Below are 22,636 nucleotides of genomic sequence, written 5' to 3'. Positions count from 1 at the left end.
CCATGATTATGGTATGGTGGTCTATTAGACTCTTGAACTTGAGAAGAGTTTGTTTGACGAACATAGCTGCACCATTGTTTGGGGCATAAATATTTATGATTGTTATGTCTTGTTGGTGTATGGTTCCCTTAAGCAGTATGTAGTGTCCCTCTTTATCCCTTTTGATTAACTTTGGCTTGAAATCTATTTTATTTGATATGAGTATGGACACTCCTGCTTGTTTCCGAAGTCCATATGAGTGATATGATTTTTCCCAACCTTTCACCTTCAGCCTATGTATGTCTTTTCCTATCAAATGCGTCTCCTGTAGGCAGCATATTGTCGGGTCTTGTTTTGTGATCCATTCTACTAGCCTGTGTCTCTTAATTGGTGAGTTTAAGCCATTAACATTTAGGGTTATTATTGAGATATAGGTTGTTCTTCCAGCCATATTTGTTTATTTCTGTTACTAAACATGGTTTGTTTTCCTCTTTGATTATTCCCCCCCCCTTTACTGTCCTACCTCCCACTGTTGGTTTTCATTGTTATTTTCCATTTCCTCTTCCTGTAATGCTTTGGCGAGGATGTTTTGAAGAGATGGTTTTCTAGCTGCGAATTCTTTAAACTTTTGTTTATCGTGGAAGGTTTTAATTTCATCTTCCATCCTGAAGCTTAATTTCGCTGGATACACAATTCTTGGTTGGAACCCATTTTCTTTCAGTGTTTGAAATATGTTATTCCAGGATCTTCTAGCTTTCAGAGTCTGTGTTGAAAGATCAGCTGTTATCCTGATTGGCTTACCCCTAAATGTAATCTGCTTCCTTTCTCTTGTAGCTTTTAAAATTCTCTCCTTATTCTGTATGTTGGGCATCTTCATTATAATGTGTCTAGGTGTGGATCTCTTATGATTTTGCACATTCGACGTCCTGTAGGCTTCTAGGATTTGGGATTCTGTCTCATTCTTCAAGTCTGGGAAGTTTTCTCATATTATTTCATTGAATAGACTGCTCATTCCTTTGGTTTGGAGCTCTGTACCTTCCTGTATCCCAATGACTCTTAAGTTTGGTCTCTTAATGTTATCCCATATTTCTTGGATGTTCTGCTCATGGTTTCTCAACAGTCTTGCTGAGCTGTCTATGTTCTTTTCCAGTTGAAATACTTTGTCTTCATTGTCTGATGTTCTATCTTCTAAGTGTTCTACTCTGCTGGTAGTATTCTCCACTGAGTTTTTAAGTTGGTTTATTGCTTCCTGCATTTCTAGGATTTCTGTTTGTTTGTTTTTTATAACCTCTATCTCCCTGTATAGTTGATCCTTTGCTTCCTGGATTTGTTTGCGTAATTCATTGTCGAAGTGATCTTTCATTGTCTGATTTTGCTGTTTAATGTCTTCCTTGATACTCCAGATCATCTGAAGCATGTATATCCTGAATTCTTTATCTGACATTCCATCTGCTGCAGCTGTTACCTCTTCTAAAGTTGCGTTGACCTGCATTGCTTGTGGTCCTTTCTTTCCTTGTCTTTTCATACTGCCTGCGTATCTTTCCTGCAGGCGCAGGCGGCGGCTCTGCTCTCTCCTTATTCCACTTGGGGTGTCGTGGCTACCACGCTGGCAGGTCACTGGGCCTGTTCTGGGCGCTGGCGGTGGCTCTGTTCTGCCCCTACTCCAATTGGGGTGACGAGTGTACCACGCCGGCAGGCCACCGGGCCTGATCCGCCGGTCGGTTGCAGGTTTGCCTACCCTGCAGGCGCGGGCGGCGGCTCTACTCTGCCCCTACTCCAAATGGGGTGACGTGTCTGTCGTACCGGCAGGCCACTGGGCCTGTCCCGCTGGTCGGTCGCAGATCTGCCCACCTTTCGGGCACGGGTGGAGGCTCTGCTCTGCCCCTACTCCAATTGGGGTGTCGTGACTACCCCGCCTGCAGGACGCTGGGCCTTTTCCTGGCACAGGCGGCGACTCTGCTCTGCCCCTACTCCAATTAGGGTGGTGTGTGTACCACACCGGCAGGCTCCTGGGCCTGATCCGCTGGTCTGTTGCAGGTCTGCCTACCTTGGAGGCGCGGGCGGCGGATCTGCCCTGCCCCTCCTACCATGCCTGCGGACCCCTGAGCCTGATCTGCAGGTTGGTCACAGGTCTGCTCACCCTGCGGGCACGGGTGGCGGTTCTGCTCCACCCCCACTCCAATTGGGGTCACGTGACCACCACACCGGCAGGGCCTGATCCGGGCGTGGGAGAAGGATCTGCTCTGCCCTTACTCCAGTTGGGGTGACGTGTGTACCACACTGGCAGGCCACTGGGCCTGACCCGCCAGGCTGTCACAGGTCTGTTTACCTTGCAAGCGCAAACGGCGGCTCTGCCCTGCCCCTCCTACCACGTCCATGTACCACTGGGTCGCGGGTCTGCCCACCTTGCGGGTGCAGGTGGCGGCTCCGCTCTGCCCCCTCTCCAATTGGGGTCACGCGGTCACCACGCTTGCGAGCCGCTGGGCCTGCTCCGGGCGCTGGCGGCGGCCCGGCTCCTCCCCTCTGGCTCGACGACAAATTGAGGAGACTCGGGAGACTGTGCCTCACCCCCCCCCTACCAGGAGACCAACTGTTTATGTCACCGCTGGTATTGATGAAGTTCTCTCCTCCGCCGCTTTCTGATGACATCAGATCTCTGCCATGTTGGTATCCTATGCGAATGGCAGCATTTCGTTCCCCTTGCCGGGCAACCAAAGCAACGGGTGAGTCCTGACCGGTCCTCAGCAGGACCCGGACCGAGAAGCAGTTTCCGAGGGCTCCAAGCCCTGGGCCAGGGAAGTTCCGGGAGCCGGAACTCGGCCGCTCCGTGCTCGGTGTAAGCTCCTATAAGTGTAGGCTCCAAGAAGCAGTCCCCGCGGGCTCAGTTCCGGGAGCCAGAATTCGGCCGCTTAGTGCTTGGTGTATGCTCTGATAGGAGCAGGGTCCAAGAAGCAGCCTCCGCAGGCTCCGCAGCCCTGGGCCAGGGCGGTTCCGGGACGGTTCTGGGAGCCGGAACTCGGCCGCCCAGCGCTCGGTGTTCGCTCCGATAAGATCAGGTTCTAAGAAGCACCCAGGCACTGAACCCTAGCAATCTGTCTGCAAGCCGCAGGCGAATTGCAGCCTGAAATTACCTGTTCCATGGCTGAATGAGCTGCGGTCAGTCGAAAACAGGTATGGTGACGTCAGCTTTCCAACATGGTGGCTGCTGGCCTCCTCTGTGGTCTGACCGGTGTGGAGAACCGAGATGGACCGCTTCCTTCCCCAGAATTCAGCCCTGAGTACGGTGCTTGCACGGCTGGCAGAAACTGCAGCGCTGTATCCCTGCGTCGCTATCTCCTCGTTTCCCAGAGCGCGCTGCAGACTCTAGCCGCGGGGCGATTGGCTGAATAAGCAGTGTTACCCTACGTGCGACAAACCTCTCGCGTTTGAGTCCCCGTAGCCGATCCTCGTGCGATGGAAATCCTTCCTCCAGGTTCCAGAGCACCCCACTATTGCTGGAAATTCCTAACAAGATATCCTTTAGCCGTCCTGACTTGTCATACTCCCACACCGTGAAGCAGCACACGGGGGCAATGCACTCCCCTCGCCGCCATCTTCCTTCCTCCCAATAGTCTTAAAATACTAAAACCACTGTGATAATTGCTAAGACTATTAAAATTTTTCTGTATATGTTCTCCCTCCTCTTCCATTTATCTTCATGGGTGTGATATATCTATAGTGTGAGGGCATACACTTGATACAACTTGGACTTTCTCCCTCTAACTCTCATTTGTATTAGTTCTACAAGTAAAAAACAAATTTGATCCTCATCAACCATTCTTATATCAGTGTTTCTCCTTTTGGTTTCTAAATTTCATTCTCTAGTAAAATCTTCAAGAAGGATTCATGGGAAATATATCCTCTGAGTTCTTACATGTTAATTATAGTTTTACCTTTTTGCTAAAAGTCAGTTTTTTTCAATATAAAATCCTTAACTCACATTTTTTTCATTGGCTATCTTAAATATGTTACTCCATTATCTGTAACGTAAAGCATTACTATTGAAAAGTGTGATGATAATCTAAATTTTTCCTCTTTTTTCCTGTTGTTTTGGCTTCAAAGCATAAAATTTTCTTTGAATTTCTAATAATTTTACTAGATAATTTTACTGTCTTGATATTTGTTGTTTGGGAGTCAAGATCCTCAGGTATAACAGTTGCTTTCAATATGTAGTATCAAATATTTTTTAACTTTTTTATTTCAGAAGTTTTCTAGAATTATAGTTTTTTTAATATTTCTTGGTTGTAGACAGACACAGTACCTTTATTTTATTTATTTATTTTTATGTGGTACTGAGAATTGAACCCAGAGCCTCACATGTGCTAGGTGAATGCTCTACAGCTGAGCCACAACCCCAGCCCTACAATTATAGTTTTTAATAATGTTAAAGATCATGTACTTTATTTACTTAGAGACTCCTTTTATCTGTATGTCAGATCTCCTTTCCTCATTTTCAGTACCTGTCACTTTGACTTCTTTGATTCTTTTACATTTTTTAAATTTTCCTCCTTTAAACCCCATTTCCTTAAGGTATTATCCATTATGTTTACTTGCTTTTGTGTTCCTTCCAGTTTAGTGTTAATTTATGGAAATTTTTTAAATTTTTTCATTTCTAATTTTTACATGTTTTGTCACCACACCACTTCATTTCTGAGTTTTTCTGATTTTGATTCTTTTATCCTTTCATGTCTTCTTTCTTTCTCTTGATGTTGTCTTTTGAAATAGTTAACGGTTTGTATTAGTTTTGCACTAGTACAGGGAAATATCTGAGGTGGTTTACTATATTTAAAGTGAAGAAACTGAAGTAGCTCATAGTTTGGGAGGTTCAAGGGCATGATTCTGGCATTGGCTCAGTTCTTGGCTGCATCATATCACGCATGCAGAGGCACATATGTGTGGAAGAGCTTACTTTGCCAAATAGGAAGTTAGAGAGAAAGAGAGAGACTGGGACCCTACTATTCCTTACAAGGGCACATCCTCAAAAACCAAAGGACCTCCTACTAGGCCTCACCTCCCAGAGTTTCCACCACCTCCCAAGAGCACCACTGTGGGAACCAAGTGTTCAATCACAATGGAACCTAAGGGGACACCAACCATATTCAAGCCATAACACTGTTTTACTCTATTCTGTGACTAGATCATTCTGATGTGCTTTTGTTTGGGGAAAAGAAAAAAAAAAGTTACTCTGACATTCTTTTTTCTTCTAGTTAACTTTACATGAAATCTGACCTCAGTTCTCTTAAGCTACTGCTTCTTATGTGAAACTACTTTTCCTGAATGTTTAGGAGAAGGAAGTTTCAGGTACTCTTCCAGCCTCCCAGAGGCCCTTCTGTTATTTCTTGGTAATATTCAGAAACATGGTGGCTTTCTTTCTCTCCCTTCCTGGTTCTTTTCTTCTTTTCCACCTCTTGATAGACCTCTTTTCCTGTTTCAACTGTTTCTATCCTGCTTGGCTTGTTTTTATGCTATTCCAAACAGTTTCTCCTCAAAGTGGGGCCCTGTCCTGTAAGAGAATATTTGCAATGAATGTAGAGGGTAGACTGTTCCAGATCCTTCAATACATACCATGAATCATGTTCATTCACCCTTACTGGATTAAACACAGTCCTCCTCAGCATCTTTGCTGTTCTCTGGTTGTCCTCACTATGAAGTCATAGTGAATCCCTGTGGGACTTTGGCTCCCCTGTTCTTCACTGCCAGATGCTCTATTGCTTTCTCCCATAAAGATATTGGTACTTTGCAGGCCTAGGATCGAGTAGTTTACTCTCACATACTGTCATTGGTATTTCTGGAGATAGCTTGTCTACCATTTTTGTATTAAACATTATCAATAGATTCACTTTGTTATCTAAATCCTCTATTTTTATGCATGAATTTAGACAAATTCACAACAATGTCTTCACTGTTGCCATATTCCTAGGATCACTTGAACTATTTTAAGTGAGTTTTTGCCATTTGTAACCAAGAGAGCATTGACTAATATATTCCTCAATCATTTATCTCATTAAAAGATGCCTTTCATATACTAACATCAAACCATTAAATTCAAAGAAAATAGCATTATGATAATGTTAAATGTATATAGTTAAGTAACATCCTCATTGATTAATTCTAAATAGTTGTCTAAAAGTGAACAACAAACATACATGGAAATAAGTTGGTGTTATCTATCTTATTTTCATGATCTCTAGTCTTTTTGTCAATGTTCCTACCTGTTGTAAAGAAAAATGCCTACCAGCAGATGTGCAAGTTTTCTTTACAATATAGTCCATGCCCGAATTCTGCTCATCAATAGATCTGAGAACACAAATTCAAGTTGTGCTGAATTATTTCCCTCATACAATTGTTTATGGCAGTTTTTCATGTATGGATTAAATAAATGAATAACTTTCCTATGTTCATATATGAATATATGACCAGTGAAACTCCACATCACATACAACTAAAAGAATAGGATCCTAATTAAAATAAGCTATACTCCATGTCTGTATATTATGTCAAAATATACTGCACTGTCATGTATATCTAAAAAAAAACAAATTTAAAAAATGAAAATAAAGTTAAACCTTACTTAAATGCCAAACCTGGAGTCAATTCTGTAGTTGAAACACTTTTCTTAAAATATATTCAGTAACAACCTCCTCAGACATGATTCAATATTGGTTGACTTATATATTAAGTTATGATAAGTTTTTGGTACAAAAGGTGGGCTTATTTTAAAAATTATTAATGATATTAATAAGGAAAGGAGTAACCCACTGTGACTATATTATGAAATTAAATGTTAAAGTAACATGAAATGAATTCATTGCTACTGCTGAGCTTCTCAATGACTCAAAAATGGTCACTACTGCTGTTTACAGAGAAAAACATTTTACACAGCAAAATTTTATAATCTTCTATCACCCTAAAATCAAGAATTTCTGAATAATGTTGTTGGGTAAGATTGGGAGCAAAGCCCACAACTTACTTATAATCTCTGCTTTGATTAATAAAAATAGCTTCATACTTGCAGTAATTCAGTTGTAACAATCATGAGATTATTCATTCAATAGTGAATATATAACAGGGAACTACAATAGGCTTTAGTGAAAAGAAGCTACATAGAAAAATAGATAATTACAAGATACTGCTTGGTCTCCCATCATGACAGAACACGCCAAGACCTCTCAAACTGCACATGTCCCATTACATTATCTCTTGCACCCTTCTCCCTTTATTTGCAGTAGTGAGACACTATATATCTTCTTGTTAAATTTGCCCTTTTTGCTCAGGGTGAAGCCTCACCTTTTTTTTAAGATCTCTGCAGCAACAATTGCAATAAATCGTTGCCTGCTGGGCCATCGAATGCAGGAGCTTTGCAAAAAAGAAATGTTCACAGTTCTTCATTCACATTCTATATTTGATGTGCCATATACAAGATAACTTTTATTTTTAGGACTGCCCATTAAATTAAAGGGATAATAGTAGAGAGAAAATGTTGAAACAATAAGAACTTTACAAAAGTGATTTTCTGTAATTTCTGGTTATAAAAAAATGAAAAATATAAATCCTAGCTCTTTTAAGAAAGTACAGAAGGAAATGCGGCTTAATAGCAAGAAAATGATGTTTTCTAACACTTGACCTATTCTCCCATTTTAATATACTGAATTATGTCAAAGTCCTGGTAGAAAACTTTTTAAAACAGTCTTCTGATGTTATTAAATGAAAACTAATTTCTGCTCATGGCATTTAGAACAGTACATAGCACAAAAAAAGGGCTCCATAAATACTAGCTATTATTATTCAAGCTTAGTGTTATTTCTTTCCTTTGTCCCTCTCATCTCAGGAAAGCAGCAGTCCAGTTGATTTTGCATTCTACCTACTTTCATCCACTCAGGCCCTTCCTTCCTCCCCCTCTTTACTCACTGACTGTTCTCACTCTGCTAATTAGGGTGAGATTTGTTCTCTCCCAAGCCCTGCTCCTTATTGTCTTCTATCTCCCACCCTACTCCTGCTTTGTCCTCTCAAGGCCAAGCTGATTCTAACTTCTCACCACCTATTCACTCCGCATCCCACCAGAATTAGTGGTTGGGCCGAGAAAGAGAAACTAGCAGTGCCTGGGATATGTTCCTGAAGTTGGATGGCTCCCCAGCCAGATGGCAACAAGGACTCCATCTCTGGTGTTCAATGAGTATTGAGGGTCTCTGGCATGCTGCAGCACAGCAATTACCAAGAATTTCACCTGTGGTGACTTGGAATGGATGACAGGTTGATGGGATTCGGTGGCTTCTGTGATGTCTTTGGCATTTGTGAAATATGGAAGAAACAGTAATTACAAGGACTGCGAGATTTGTTTGGTTGTTGCTAAGGGTTATTGATGCACTGAAGAGAGAAAATGACAGGCTCAATTCAGCCAATTAGACTCTTAAGGCAAAATGTGAGTCAGAAGTCTCCCAGGGCAGTGTTTACAGAGACATTCTTCCCCAACAGTCACAGGACAGACCATGCTGAAGATCAGGCCTGGAACCTAAATGTAAGAGTAAAAAACTTCATATAAGGCTGAATATGTAGCCCCAGAGTGTCTACTACATTGTCAGGAGTTCAGCGGAGCCCTGAGGCTAAGGGTAGGAATATCCACTGAACTCTCTGATTCCCCATAACTCTCTGGGCCTATGGGAGAGTTATGTTAGGAGATGGCAGACCCATTGAATTACCTAAAGATCATGCAGAAGCCTCAGCTGAGGAAGATGCTTCACAAAACAATACCCTCTTCAAGGGTTGACCAATTTTTCCCTTCTGGTCAACAGTAATAGCTGGAAGCAAAGCCAGAATGTCCCTAAAGAAAGGAAAGGATTATTTACTGAAAGACCTGCATAACATGGCTAATACGTACCAGGAGAATACAGGAGAGCATGTTATAATTGCAGCCTCTAGAGGACCCAACCTAAGACAAATCCAGACATATTTATGGATAAACCAAAATCAAGCATAAACATAATAAATAAGAAGTATATTGAGAAACTAACTGAACTTTGAAAAATGAATGACTCAGATGTAACCTTGATTCCCATTGTCTTTTCTCTTCTGTGAATAAAAACAATACGTCAAATAGCAAATAATAAATGTGTGCTGAAAGAATTAGAGACCAAAAAATAATAAGCATACCTAATTTTATAATCATATTTCCAAAATCTATCATAATGGCAAAGCCTACTTTTTATAATTAATATTTTTATGTTTAATTATATTCCAAACAATACATGCTAATTAATGAAAACTTAAAAGGACAGATATGTCAGCCTTTTCTGACTGCAAGCTTGGTGGAAAATCACTCAGGCTACCTCAAGGAAAATGGATTTATCATAATGAAACACAAGGAAGCAGAGGAAATAGGAATCACACAGAAACTGCATAGCATTCAACTGTACCTCACAGGGGACAGAATGTTGCTCAGACACTGAACTCCAACACATTTCCCGACTTGAATTGCTGCCTCCTCAGCAGCAAGATGTGGTAGAACATATGCTATGATGACTCAGTCCTCTTTGTCCTTGTTCTGCTACTTACTACTCACCAATTTCCTCTACATTTATAGTGTCTGCTAATTCATAGCTTTGTCTCCTACCTTAGATCTCTCTATGTGTCTCTTATTACTTCTGCCCCCACAGCCAAATGTCAATTTCCTGTATATATCTTACAAATCAAACACTCAGTACAGTAGAATTACGTTGGTCAGAAAAACTCTATCTGAGCAGAGTTTTTTATATGGAGCATCTTAACAATGATTGGATACTTTTTGTAACAGATGACCACCTCCTGTCTGATGAGCTATGGGAAAGAGGAGAGTTGCTTGACTAGTGGTTGATGACTGATTAACAGATGGCCACACCAGATGCAAAAGGGTTTTAAGAAATGTGATACCTAGCTAAAAAGCTGTCCCAACAACCACCCCATACCAGAAAAGGGGAAAATGAGTTAGTCAGAAATTGGTCATCTCTTCCCAGCTTTTTAATTTGTTTGTATTATTAGTTCATTAATTTATTTGTTGTTTTTTTAATGTATATAATCACTCTTTTTTTGGCACTAGGGATTAAACACGGGGGTGTGCTCAACCACTGAGCCTTTTTTTTTTTAATTTTAATGTTTATTTTTTAGTTTTCAGCTGACACAACATCTTTATTTGTACCTGGTGCTGAGGATTGAACCCAGGCCGCATGCATGCCAGGCGAGCACGCTACCACTTGAGCCACATCCCCAGCCCCAATTTATTTGTTTTTAATTGAAGAAGAAGAAAGCTCCCAGAACAGAGTTTACATGAAAAAAGAAGATAGTTTCTATCTAAAAAGAACTAATAAATATTCATATGTTATAATAAGAATTAACAGTGTTCTAGAGAATCCATGAAAAGGAATCATTAATGCAAAACAAAATAGCTGAGTGTGATTTTTAAAAGTTTGGACTAAAATTGGCAGTAGTTTTTGCATCAAATGCTGGTTTTTGTCTTCAACTAGTTATATGTTGGGGGGATTACTGAGGGAGATACCTATTAGAATAACCTGGTAAAGTGATTTACTCACTATAGTCCACCCCCTACACCCATTTGTATTATAACATGGATACCATATCAGGATTATTCCAGAAGACAGGAAAGGTGCACTTGGAGAAAAGATCCATAGGTGATTTAGATAATAACCAACAAATACATGAAAAGATGATGGACCTCACCTATAACCAGAGAAATGCCAATTAAAATGATATTGAGATTCAATTATTTATCCATCACACCACAGTTAAGAAGTTTGATAATAATGTCAAGAATGTGAAAAGCAATGTGGCACTATTAATTACAACAGTAAAAGGTGTAGAGCCAAATACTGAACCATTTCTACTTCTCAGAATAGAAATTCATATATAAGAAGATACACACACAATTCTGAATTACAAAATAATTTATAATAGTGAGTTTATCTTAATAATATGGCTGAAACTCTAAAACACAGTATTTATAAAATATACAAAACAATACTTACATTTTTAACAGCATAGATACTTCATTGTAGATATGTCAATGAAGTCTGGAAGGCTTCCTGGAGAGCAGAGGAGAAGAAACAAAGAGGGAAGAAGGTGACCCAAAGGAATTTCATCCTCTGTAGAGTTTTACATTTTTAAAAAAGAGAATGTACCCATGTTGTGTATGTATAATTTAGTAATTTTTTTAATGAAATGGATTCATTAAATTATTTGGAGGCTCTTGTCTGACTGGCACTCACAGGGGATATGACTTATCCAAAGATCCTGCTGAAAATATCTGTTCAGTACTCAGGACTTATTTAGTGAGCACCTGCTGAGTACTAGGTCTTGTTCAGTTTGAGTACTGGAGTAACTGCTATGAACAACTGCTCTGTGCTGCTCTCTGAACACTTGCTTCTTTTGCTCACTCTCTAATTCGGCATCCCCCACCCTTATAATTTTGATCTCGTATGGCTTTGGCTGACACATTGAAGGAGCATCACATGGTGGCTCTAGAATCAGATTGCCTGAGTTCCAGTACCAGCTCTCCTGCAGTCTTTGTTGACTTACATTTGCTATTTTACTTTTCAGTAGTACTTTAATTTCTTTCTCTGTAAAACGAGGGTGACATTGACCCACATCATATCACTGTGACACTTAACATGTGAGAATATGAGGGAAGTTTAGGACAATAGCTGATACACAGCAAACCGTTCACAAATATTAGATATTATTATGAGTGTTTCAAAAGCCAGCCACAAACTAACTGGTGTCTCAGGTCAGATTCTTGAGAGAGAATCCAATCAGCCTGGTTCAATTGAGGGCTTTATTCCCTCTTGTCATATTGTTCACATATGGCCACAGTATTATCCCATATCGTGACCTCAAGGCCTTACTGATCCAGCTTTGGCCAAGAGCACCTGACCTCTTCAAGTTCACCTTGAACCACTTGTTAAAAGTAACTCATATAAGAAAAAGAGAAATAAAATAGTATTCTGACATTTGTTATAAAACCTAGCTATTGTTCTTGTATTTCCTATCCATGAAGTTCCCTCTTTTTAAAATAATCTCTTTTTTCTTAAATCAGTTGAGTGGGTCCCTGATCCTTACAATCAAAGAACCTAGAACAATTCCTTCAATTTAATGGGTCATTCACAAAATATACTTATTCTCATTGCTTATGCCTGTGTCTTACAGGTGACATATGGGTATGATGCTAAGAAGAAGTAAAGAGCTGAATTCCTTTTACTTGGTTAAAGAAGAGAAAAGATACCGTGTATGGTAATGCAGAGTATTATTCAGATGCAAAAATCCAAGCACTTTTTGTGTGAGAATCTGTTTTATTACCTTTTCAAATTCTCTTCTCTATCCATTAAATTGAGCCCTAAAGGGACTTCGATTTTACAATATTTCGTTAGTTACAATGTTAACTTGAAAGTCAAAACTATATTTTGTTTTTAAGTATTCTCTAATTCTGATTTCCCAAGAATTTAAACTCTTGTTTCCTTGCAAGTAAAATTTTTGTCAGTTTCCTATGATTACAGGGATTGGGGCACCCCCTACCTGTTCAAACCTACACATAACCTGTTCCATGGCAACTTTGCCCATACTGAAGAAAAAAAATACACTTCTCCCTGGAGTCAGCGATTGGCAGCTTCTCTGCCTCAAGGACATGGTCTATGTCTTTTTAAACTCAATCAACTCAGCACCATGCCAGAGCCCTGCACAGAGAGATGCTTCATAAATGCTTTTGAATCAACTAAAATAGCCAGAAAATGCAGTATCTTCTCTCCCCCTACTTCACCTGCTGCCTAAAGCAGGTCAAGAATCAGGAACATGTTACAAAAGGGAATGATTAAGACAGAACTTATATGCTGAGCCCAGCATTTAAAATAATAATAAAATTTCCTGAGTAGATTTTTACTAATATCCACATACATTCAGATAATCCCACTAGGAAATATTTCAGGTGATAAATTGAGCACAACCACATTTTATCCAGGTTTCCTGGAACACTTCATCCATCTCAGTGTGGTAGCCAGAAATAAAAAAAAAAGAGGGTGGAGAATTAATAACTGCACATTTTTAAGGGTTTAATGAAACATTTATAGACTATTTCAAGCTTGTAATAAAAGTTATTACCCTTTGGTTGGCAAGTATGACCTCCAGGGGACAATAACATTCTATTACATCCCCAAATTCTGTGAAGTTATTAGTTATCTCCTATGGGAAACCATCCTCTATTGACAAGAGATAGGATGGATAGTCTAACAGCTGAAATGATTCCATAAATAAATTTTTCAACTTGAAATTTCTGTTAAGAGTCAGTTATTCAAATCAGGATTTTAAAATTGTTATCAAAGCTACTTAAGAATTGCTGAATTCCATGGCAAATCAGAACCAACTTCACCCTCACCTTATAGGATGTGTGATTATGAATTCCATAAGAAAACTAATGAAACTCATGTCTTCCTTTTAGTTCTGTAAAGCTAATAAAATGCAAGTCTGAATTTTAAACCTCACAACACTGCTTTTTGAAAATGAAATAAATTATGTTTAATAGGTTATTTTGAAACATACACTAAAATTTTACCTTTGGAATATATATATATATATATATATATATATATATATATATATATATATATATACGGGGGGGTGATCTCAAAATTCTTTTCATTTGAAATGAAGAGTATAAATAAAGTAAATTGCTCCATCTGCTGGCTATATTTGGAAATAGGCCCTAATTCTAAGCTCCAAGGAAAATAGGTAAGAATTGAAAGCTACCTCTCAAAATGACAGAAAAAGCTACACCTAGCACACAATGACAAATGTCAACGCACCCCCATTCAAGGCCTTGAGGGCCCACTAGAAAGCACTTGATATTGTAGAACTAACAGAGTTCAATTGCCATCTCAGTCTTACCAAGTGTTTCTCTGCCCTGGTACTGGCATATGGAGAGACAACAGTGAAAGTCATGTCAGTGTCTGTTCCTATCCCCAAGACAAACACTGAGCTTTGACACTGGAAAATCCAAAGTTTGTTTACACAAACAGACTTGCCAGGCTCACAGCATTCTGGGCTCATACTTAGGTAAAAGAAGTTTACATATCTATACATTTATAAATCTTCTGGTCAACCTGACACTATTAAAATACACTTTAAAAAGAGACAGGAGCCTCTAAATCTGGAGAGGAATGCCTGCTCAGTCCTACCCACCAGCCATATTGAACAGTGGTTTTTCTCAAGCTTTAATCAAATCCCGAGAGAGACACAGGGATAAAGGGAAAATACTGAGGAACAATACTGATCAAATTAAATTGTTATATCATGTGCGTGTACAAATATGCAACAACGAATTTCACTGTTATGTATAAATATAATGTACCAATAAAAATATTGATAAAGATACATACTAGAGCTCTAAGTAGTATCCTTTATCATTCAAACTGTAAAAAGTTTTCCTAAATGCTCCATACTGAGTACTCCCTCTTTCTGAACCTAGTATTAACTTTTCTCTTTCACAGTTAAATTGAGTGAGTGAAGAATTTTGCTACCTCAAGATGCTTGAAAATTACCTATCCAGTATTACTATTCACTCTCTACTAATTTCTATAACTTGTTCAATCACTGTTATGTTTGAAACATTTTACCCTCTTCCATTTGCTACATTAAATCACGTCTCAAAAAATTCAATTACAAGTTCATGTGAGTGATTTGAACTTGGCTTTTGTTGTTTATGATGCCACTGGAACTCATCGACTGTGCTGCATTCAATAAAGGGAGCACATTACTCTTTACAGAGTAATAGCTTCTTGTGAGGCTTTAGCTTAGAGTCGAATTGTGGTTTATCTGTAAAATCTTTTTTCTTTCCTAGCATATTTTTCATGTCGCAAACTGAATCATTTTTCTATTCTATTATGGTGTACTAAAGTAACTTGTATCTTGATGCAAAGAAGAAAATTAACTTATCTTTTGAAAGAGTCCAAGTTTTATATTGAATGTGAACTATTATAAGCAGTTCTCCAACTGGATGTGACAATGTAGGACAAATGTTCTTGTCAATGATTATTTCCAAGATGATTCAATCTTTCCCAAGAAAACCTAGTTATTATTTCAGGGGAAAGGTAATTTTTTCACTTAATGTTTTCCTCTACACTGACATTTTCTTTTTCTTTTTTTTTTTTTTTTTTGTATTTATTATTCAAATCTCCCCATTATCTTGACAGTTCTTTGAATGATCAATTCAACCCAATAATTTAATAAAAGTTACAAATATATGCTTTCTAGGTGTTATGATAGGGAGAAATGCAAAAAAGTTAACACAATGTGGGGCAGGCCTGGTGGCATATGCATGTAATCCCAGCAGCTCAAGAGGCGAAGGCGTGAGGATCCTGAGTTCAAAGCCAGCCTCAGCAATTTAGCAAGGTGCTAAGCAACTCAGTGAGACCCTGTCTCTAATAAAATACAATAATAATAATAATAATAGAGCTAGGGATGTGATTGAGTGCCCCTGAGTTCTATCCCCAGTATCTCCCCACCAAAACAAAGTCCAAACAATGTGGTAAGAAAAATGATGGAAAAACATACAAAGTACAAAGGCTACTGTTGCATCCTCTAGAGCATGAGAAAGATATTAGATGGCAGGTAACTTGAGCTAAGCTGGTCCTTGAAGGATGGACAGAAATACACCACCTGGCACAGGACAGATAGGGAAGAGATTTCAGGCAAAGAGAAAGCACGTGAAAAAATTAAGATGTGAAGGAATATATAGTTTCTTCTTTTCCAATTTCCAGTTCCTATGACATTTTAGATAAAAATTCTACATGGAGAACTGACTTTGTAATATGTTAAATATAAAACAAAACCCCTTATAAACTAAAGCAAGTTTAAATCTTTATAAATAAAATACTTCTTAGTAAGCATGTCTTCAAATGCAAAAGTTTTATGACCAAAATATATTCAACTACATTTTATAAATGTCTTTTAAATATGATCTGTCTGGGAGAAGGGGGTCCCTGAAAGATAATTAATTAGGAGCTATGAAGTAAAGTTTATTGTGTTTAAAAAAAACAGAGCAGTAGAGGCAAATTCTTATGGCATTAGCTCGCAACAAAACCACCGTGCTTTGTACTAGAAGTAATCTGTAGTCAGTCTGGATAGCAGAGCTGCAACCCTGTCAATGACTTTATTTCCTAAAAGAAAATAGGTAATTAGGTGTTCCTTTTGCTTTTATTAGAATAGACACGATTGGGAATTTCTGCATTTATTTTCATAGGAAGTTTCACCTGATTCTCAGCTTGTGGCACCTGTGCTATTGCAATTGAGATTTAATGATGAGGAAATGAAAAGAAACATGGCCTAAACACTCCTGCAAATAAATGCATGCACTTTAGTGCCACTGAGTGATTGGAAGATTTGACAACTTAGGGCATGAGGGCCCTATGTTTATACTGCATGAGATACATTGGCAGCGTTCCATGAGCGTAAAATTTACATCCATTTTCCCACCAATTTTCTCTGTAAATGTAGGAAGAGAGAACAGAAGTGTATGTATTTCAAATATATATACACGTATATTTTTATTTGGAAAATTTAAAACACATACAGAATAGAGATTATTACCTATACAGCCAAGTTGTTTCATATATAATTCCATTCATTATCCCTACTCTAGATCATTTTCAAATCAAATTCCAGACATCAGATCATTTTCACTGTGAACATATTAGCATATATCTTTAAGATAGTTTTTAAAAGAAAATACAATATTATAGCAAATGATTCTCTTAAAGTCTCAACCTTTATATGACTGCTATATCTAATATATTTTTGTTGCATAATAACTAAATAATTCTATATAGCATACCTTTTTCCATGAAAAGAAACTTTCGCTAGCTAAATATATCTTCAGTAACAAAGTATTTGTAGTACATGTGTAGAAAAAATTCATATATATATATATATATATATAGAGAGAGAGAGAGAGAGAGAGAGAGGGAGAGAGAGAGAGAGAGAGAGAGAGAGAGAGCTATATATTTTCATTGCCTCTTTACTTAAAATATGTCCTGAATGGCCAACAATGACATATATTTACCTCTTAAAATGGATTGGCAAAATTGTATGGATTACTCCATACAATTGTACTAGAAGTAATCTGTAGTCAGCCTGGATAGCAGAGCTGTAACCCTATCAATGACTTTATTTCATTGATTATTCATAGATTAGAACTGCACTTCCAAACTGCCAAGAGACCTCCGTTAAAAGTGGCTGTATGATAACTCTAGAAAGATAGAAACATAGAATTCTAAGTCACAGCCCCATCAAAACTTCCCATTCTGTGGGAGAAAGTCTTTGCTACCTGCACCTCAGATAGAGCATTAATCTCAGGATATATAAAGAACTCAAAAAACTTAACACCAAAAGTACAAATAACTCAATCAATAAATGGGCAAAGGAACTGGACAGGACCTTCACAGAAGAAGAAATACGAATCGTCAATGAAAAAATGTTCAACATTTCTAGCAATTAGAGAAATGCAAATTAAAACTACACTGAGATTTCATCTCACTCCAGTCAGAAAGGCAAGTGTCAAGAATACAAATAACAATAAATTTTGGTAAGGAGGTGGGAGAAAAGGTACACTCATACGTTGCTGGTGGGACTGCAAATTGGTGCAACCAATATGGAAAACAGTATAGAAATTCCTCAGAAAACTTGGAATGGAACTACCATTTGACCAAGTTATCTCACTCCTCGGTATATACCCAATGGACTTAAATCAGCATACTTTAATGATGCAACCACATCAATGTTTATAGCAGCTCAATTCACAATAGCTATGGAACCAACCTAAGTGCCTTTCAACAGATGAATGGATAAAGAAAATCTGTAATATATACATAATGGAATATTACTCAGCCTTAAAGAGAAATAAAATTATAGCATTTGCTGGTAAATGGATGAAAAAAGAGACTATCGAGCTAAGTAAAATAAGCCAATCCCAAAAAACCAAAGGCAGAATGTTCTCTTGATATGTGGATGCTAACACACAATAAAAAGCGTTGAGGAGGAAAGAATAGAAGTTCATTGGAGTGGTCAAAGGGGAAAGGAGGGAAATGGGAATAGGAAAAACAGTAAAATGAATCAGACATAACTCTTCTACATTCATATGTGAATACATGACCAGTGTAACTCCACATCATGTACAACCACAAGTATGGAAATTATACTCCATGTACGTTTAATATGTCAAAAAATACTCTACTGTCATGTGTATCTAAAAAGAATAAATGAATTAAAAGAATTCCCATACTGAGTGGAGTACAAAATTTACAAACAAAATTTTCATGGAACCAAATGGAATGGAACTGAAAAACAAGACTGTTCCCCAAAGGTTGCATTAAGTACTGTGAACCAAATTCATATGTACTATAGGTATTTCTGTATTTATTTAATAAAATCTGGAATGAATATTTATGAAATAAAGAAACTCCCTTCTCTACTGAACCCTGCAATCCCATATAGTTTATTGAAAAGGGTTGAAAAACGTTGGCCTCAGATATAAATTCTCCCCACCACAGCCCAAAAAAAGAATTATAGGGGCTGGGGATATAGCTCAGTTAGTAGAGTACTTTCCTTCCATGCACAAGGTCCTGGGTTCAATCCCCTGCACCACAAAAAAAAAAAAAGAAAAGAAAAAAGAAAAAGATATGTAGAGAGAATAAATTTATATATCCTATCCTATATATAATTAACTTAATTATAAACTTTGACAATTTTAGTTCAATATTAATACTAATTGTGAGAAGTGGAGCATTTATACCTTATAAGTTCATATTTGGAACATATGGAACTATCCAAGTATTGAAGTGGTACATCCTTTCAGCCCTGCTTTAAGGATACCAGGCAGCTATTATAGGAAACTTATCATGACTTGTTTTTATATAAGTGCAACTTCATATACACAGATCATTCAGTAGGCCTTAGATGAAACCACTGTAACTGTTTAATTGTCCTACAGATTCCAAATCTGTACAAATGGGAAAAGAAAGTATGTGACAACATTAAAATAGCCACTTAGAAGAATTAGTTTTTGAAGCAACTGTTAGAGACAAGTAGGAGCCATAAATTGCAGCAGTGAGTTAAATGCATCTTGCTGGGATGGGAGTCTGTGCTTCAACAGGAGGAGGACGGCACGAAGAGAAGGAATAGGGCTCTGCATGCTATTAATCTCCCCGCCAGATGGGGAAACCGGTACCGTGGTGTTTTATGTCTAGAAATCGTGTGGGTTTTTTTCCTCTACCTTTCTCTGTTATGAGCTATAAAGGAAAAATTTTAAATACCAAAAATGAAAGTTTGAAAGTCCAACTAAAAAAGCATTATAGTTTTATGAAATAAATTTTAGATGAAGAATCAGACCTGATACTATCCTATTGTAGTCAGTTTTCCCTGGTGAAAGAATTTTACTCAGCTCTTGGTACCTGTATGGAAACCTAGCTCTTTGGCCTGCCCTCCTTGCTCTACTGAGCCTCCTGCTGGGTCTTTCCATCTGCTTTCTCTATCAGCAGGGCTATACTGAATCAGCCGGTTTTATATGTATCTGAATCTCCTCTTTGCAAAGAACCAGGTGAGCCCATCAAGAGTGCCATCTGTTTGGGTCTCAGTTTACTCATTCATCAATATTTACTCAATTGAGCATCTACTATGTGCCAGGAACTCTGTTAGGTGCTGGGAATACAGCGGTAAACAAGACAGACACAGTCTCTGCTTGAATGTGGTTTACCGTCTAACCAGGGAGGCAATTACAATTGTGAGATCTTCTATAAAGGAAACTACAAAATATAACAGGAGAGCCAATTACAATTCTAATAAGTGCTACCAGAGGAAAATAATGTAAAGTATAGATTGGTGTTTTTGAAGCTATAGTTACAACTCATTAGTGATGATAAAATCAGTTTAGTGAAGCAAGACCAGCATGTTTTCATGTAATGAAATGAATTGGTATAAAAAAATAAAATAAAAAGGGAATATTAGAGTTTATCACTTGTAATAAAGGGAAGTAGTATTTCAAAAACTAGCATATGCTAGTTTATGCTAGTTAATGCTGTGATAGAGTGGAAAAAAACATGTATTTATTCCAGTCAGTTTGGTAGAAAAGTTTGAGAGGTATTGATTCACACATATGGTGGAGACTGTAATAGACATGCTAATTAATGCCTGCTCCCATCACAGCCACTTCAATAGAACCTACCACACATGACCTTACTTGTATGAGTATTCAGATAAGTCCCTGAGCTAAGTCCAGCCAATGGATCATTCATAATCAATCAGACTAAACTATAAGAAATTTGGAATTCAGGCACTGGAAATCAGCCCATCAGAGGCAAATGCAGGCACTGGTCTAAAAGATCATGCAAATTTAATGTTCAGGTGACCATATAGGTCCCAGTGTAAGGTGAATAAGGTAAGACTAAGAGAAAAAAGAAAATACCCAGAGAGAAAAAGACAGATCAAGGGAATCATATTAGTCTGCTTTTGTATTGCTAATACCATAGACTAGATAAGTTATAAAGGAAAGACGTTTATTTTATTTCAGAGCTCAGTCAAGACATCTGCAGCCTATGGAATTACTTCATTCTAAACACCTCTCAAAGGCCCGTCTCGAAACACCATAGCCTAGGTTTTCACCCTCTTCAATACCTCACAATGGTATTAACCTTCAACAGGAGTTTTCAGAGGGGACAAACCATATTCAAACCACAGCAGAAGTTCAGTTCATGACTTCAGGTATAAAAGTCCAATTCTGTTTTATTCATTCTCAAATCCCATAAGATTTTAGTATTTTTCTTAGTAGCCTTCTACCCTTTCCTCAAGCTATTTGAACAGGTTTTCTTATACCTAAGAGCCTCTCACAGTAAAAACAAACAAACAAAAAAAAAATTGTATAAAGTTTATGTTACCTTTATAATTCATGTAAATTCCCATATATCAGACAGATCATGTCAATTACAATATATCTGACAGATAATGCCAATTACAATATATCTGACAGAAAACAAGCAGAATAACATTAGTTTAAAGGGATTGGTGAAAGAAAGCAAGTTCTTTTGTCAAGGAAACTTTGCAAACAAATACTCAGTCATTTAAGTCTAATACCTAAATTGAGAATTTTTCAGTCTTTTAGACTGTATCCTTCCTTAATAAAAGATTTTCTACACTAGTTTCACAGTATTCTCAGCAGTACAGTGATCCATTTTTAGATAGAGAGCAGAAAAACTGGCTCCCTTCCAGGTCACTCCTATGTTAATGATACATCAACAATAATCTGAACAAACTAAACTGAGACATTCAATGTTCACTTACAACAGTCTGTCTGTTGCCTTTATTGTGAATGACACAATAGCTCAAATATGGAGATGCCACTGATAGATGACACCCTTGTATTCACTCACATTGAGCTTTGTTTGCTACTTGAACTTGATTACAACCGACATCCATTGAGGAATATAAAAACATCCATGCTCCCTTTAGTCATTCAGACACATAATGAGTTTCAACAAAACACAGAGGAATCCAAGAATCTGAATCACCCAGAGAGTGCCCTTGAAATGAAGCCTTACCTTTTATTAGAATGAAAAGTTATCCACATTAAGAGACAAGCTGAACATGCACACATTGCAATTGAGGCTTTAAAAGATTTATCCTGTTTTTCCTGTGTTTATGAAATGTAAGTCAAGGACATCAAAAATCATTAAGTAAAATAAAGAGAATATTTTCCCTTAAGGGTATGGAATTAGGCCCAAAATAGAAGAGAGAATTTTCAAGTTCACTTCTGAAAATAATTTATTGTCAAGCTAAAAGAAATCAAAGAATATAAGGACATTTAAAAAAACAGAAAATTCTAGGAAAGAAGAAAATCAATCTAAACAAAGATATATGTTCTGAAGGACTAGATGGTTGTATTACAGAGCCTGGCTATATAGGCCTTGATGCTAATAGGCCAAGGTTGGATGTCTCTCTTGAGACATCAATCAATTCCCTGCACATCTTCACACTAAATCCCAAACTATACAACCATCTTCCAAACACAAGGCAGGGTGCCAAAAGAGAGTGAGACCCCAATGCTGTCAACAAAAATCAATTAAACTTAACCCTCATCAAGGCCTCAGGACAATATCTTAGTGTGTAAATAATAGCTAATTATTGTTGGAACAAAATAAAGTCTTATACTTTCATTCATCATTTAAGCATCAAGAAGAGTATGGGTAATATACAAACTGCCTATTATTTTGACACTTTAAAAAAATTTTTTAGTTGTCAATGGACCTTTATTTTATTTATTTGTATGAGATGCTGAGAATCAAACCCATTGCCCCATACATGCTAGGCAAGAGTTCTACCACTGAGCCACAACCCCAGCCTTGACACCTTTTTTTTTTTCTAATTAGTGTATTCTAAAGAAAAATTGGGAAAGTGAATGCCTAATTACCCTGGTGTAGGACCAATAGCTCAACTAGGAAATGTTGTTGTGCTTACATAGCCCCAGCTTAAAGGAAGGAAAAAAATCTGATTAGCCTGAAGTCTTTCCCAACCAGTCACTCTCTTTTTCTTACTCACAGGATTC

Source organism: Marmota monax, unplaced genomic scaffold, assembly GCF_021218885.2.
Source record: "Marmota monax isolate L192 unplaced genomic scaffold, Marmota_monax_Labrador192_F-V1.1 WCK01_AAM20220418_F8-fsc00007, whole genome shotgun sequence".
NCBI lineage: Eukaryota > Metazoa > Chordata > Mammalia > Rodentia > Sciuridae > Marmota > Marmota monax.
Note: the sequence above shows the minus strand (reverse complement) of the source record.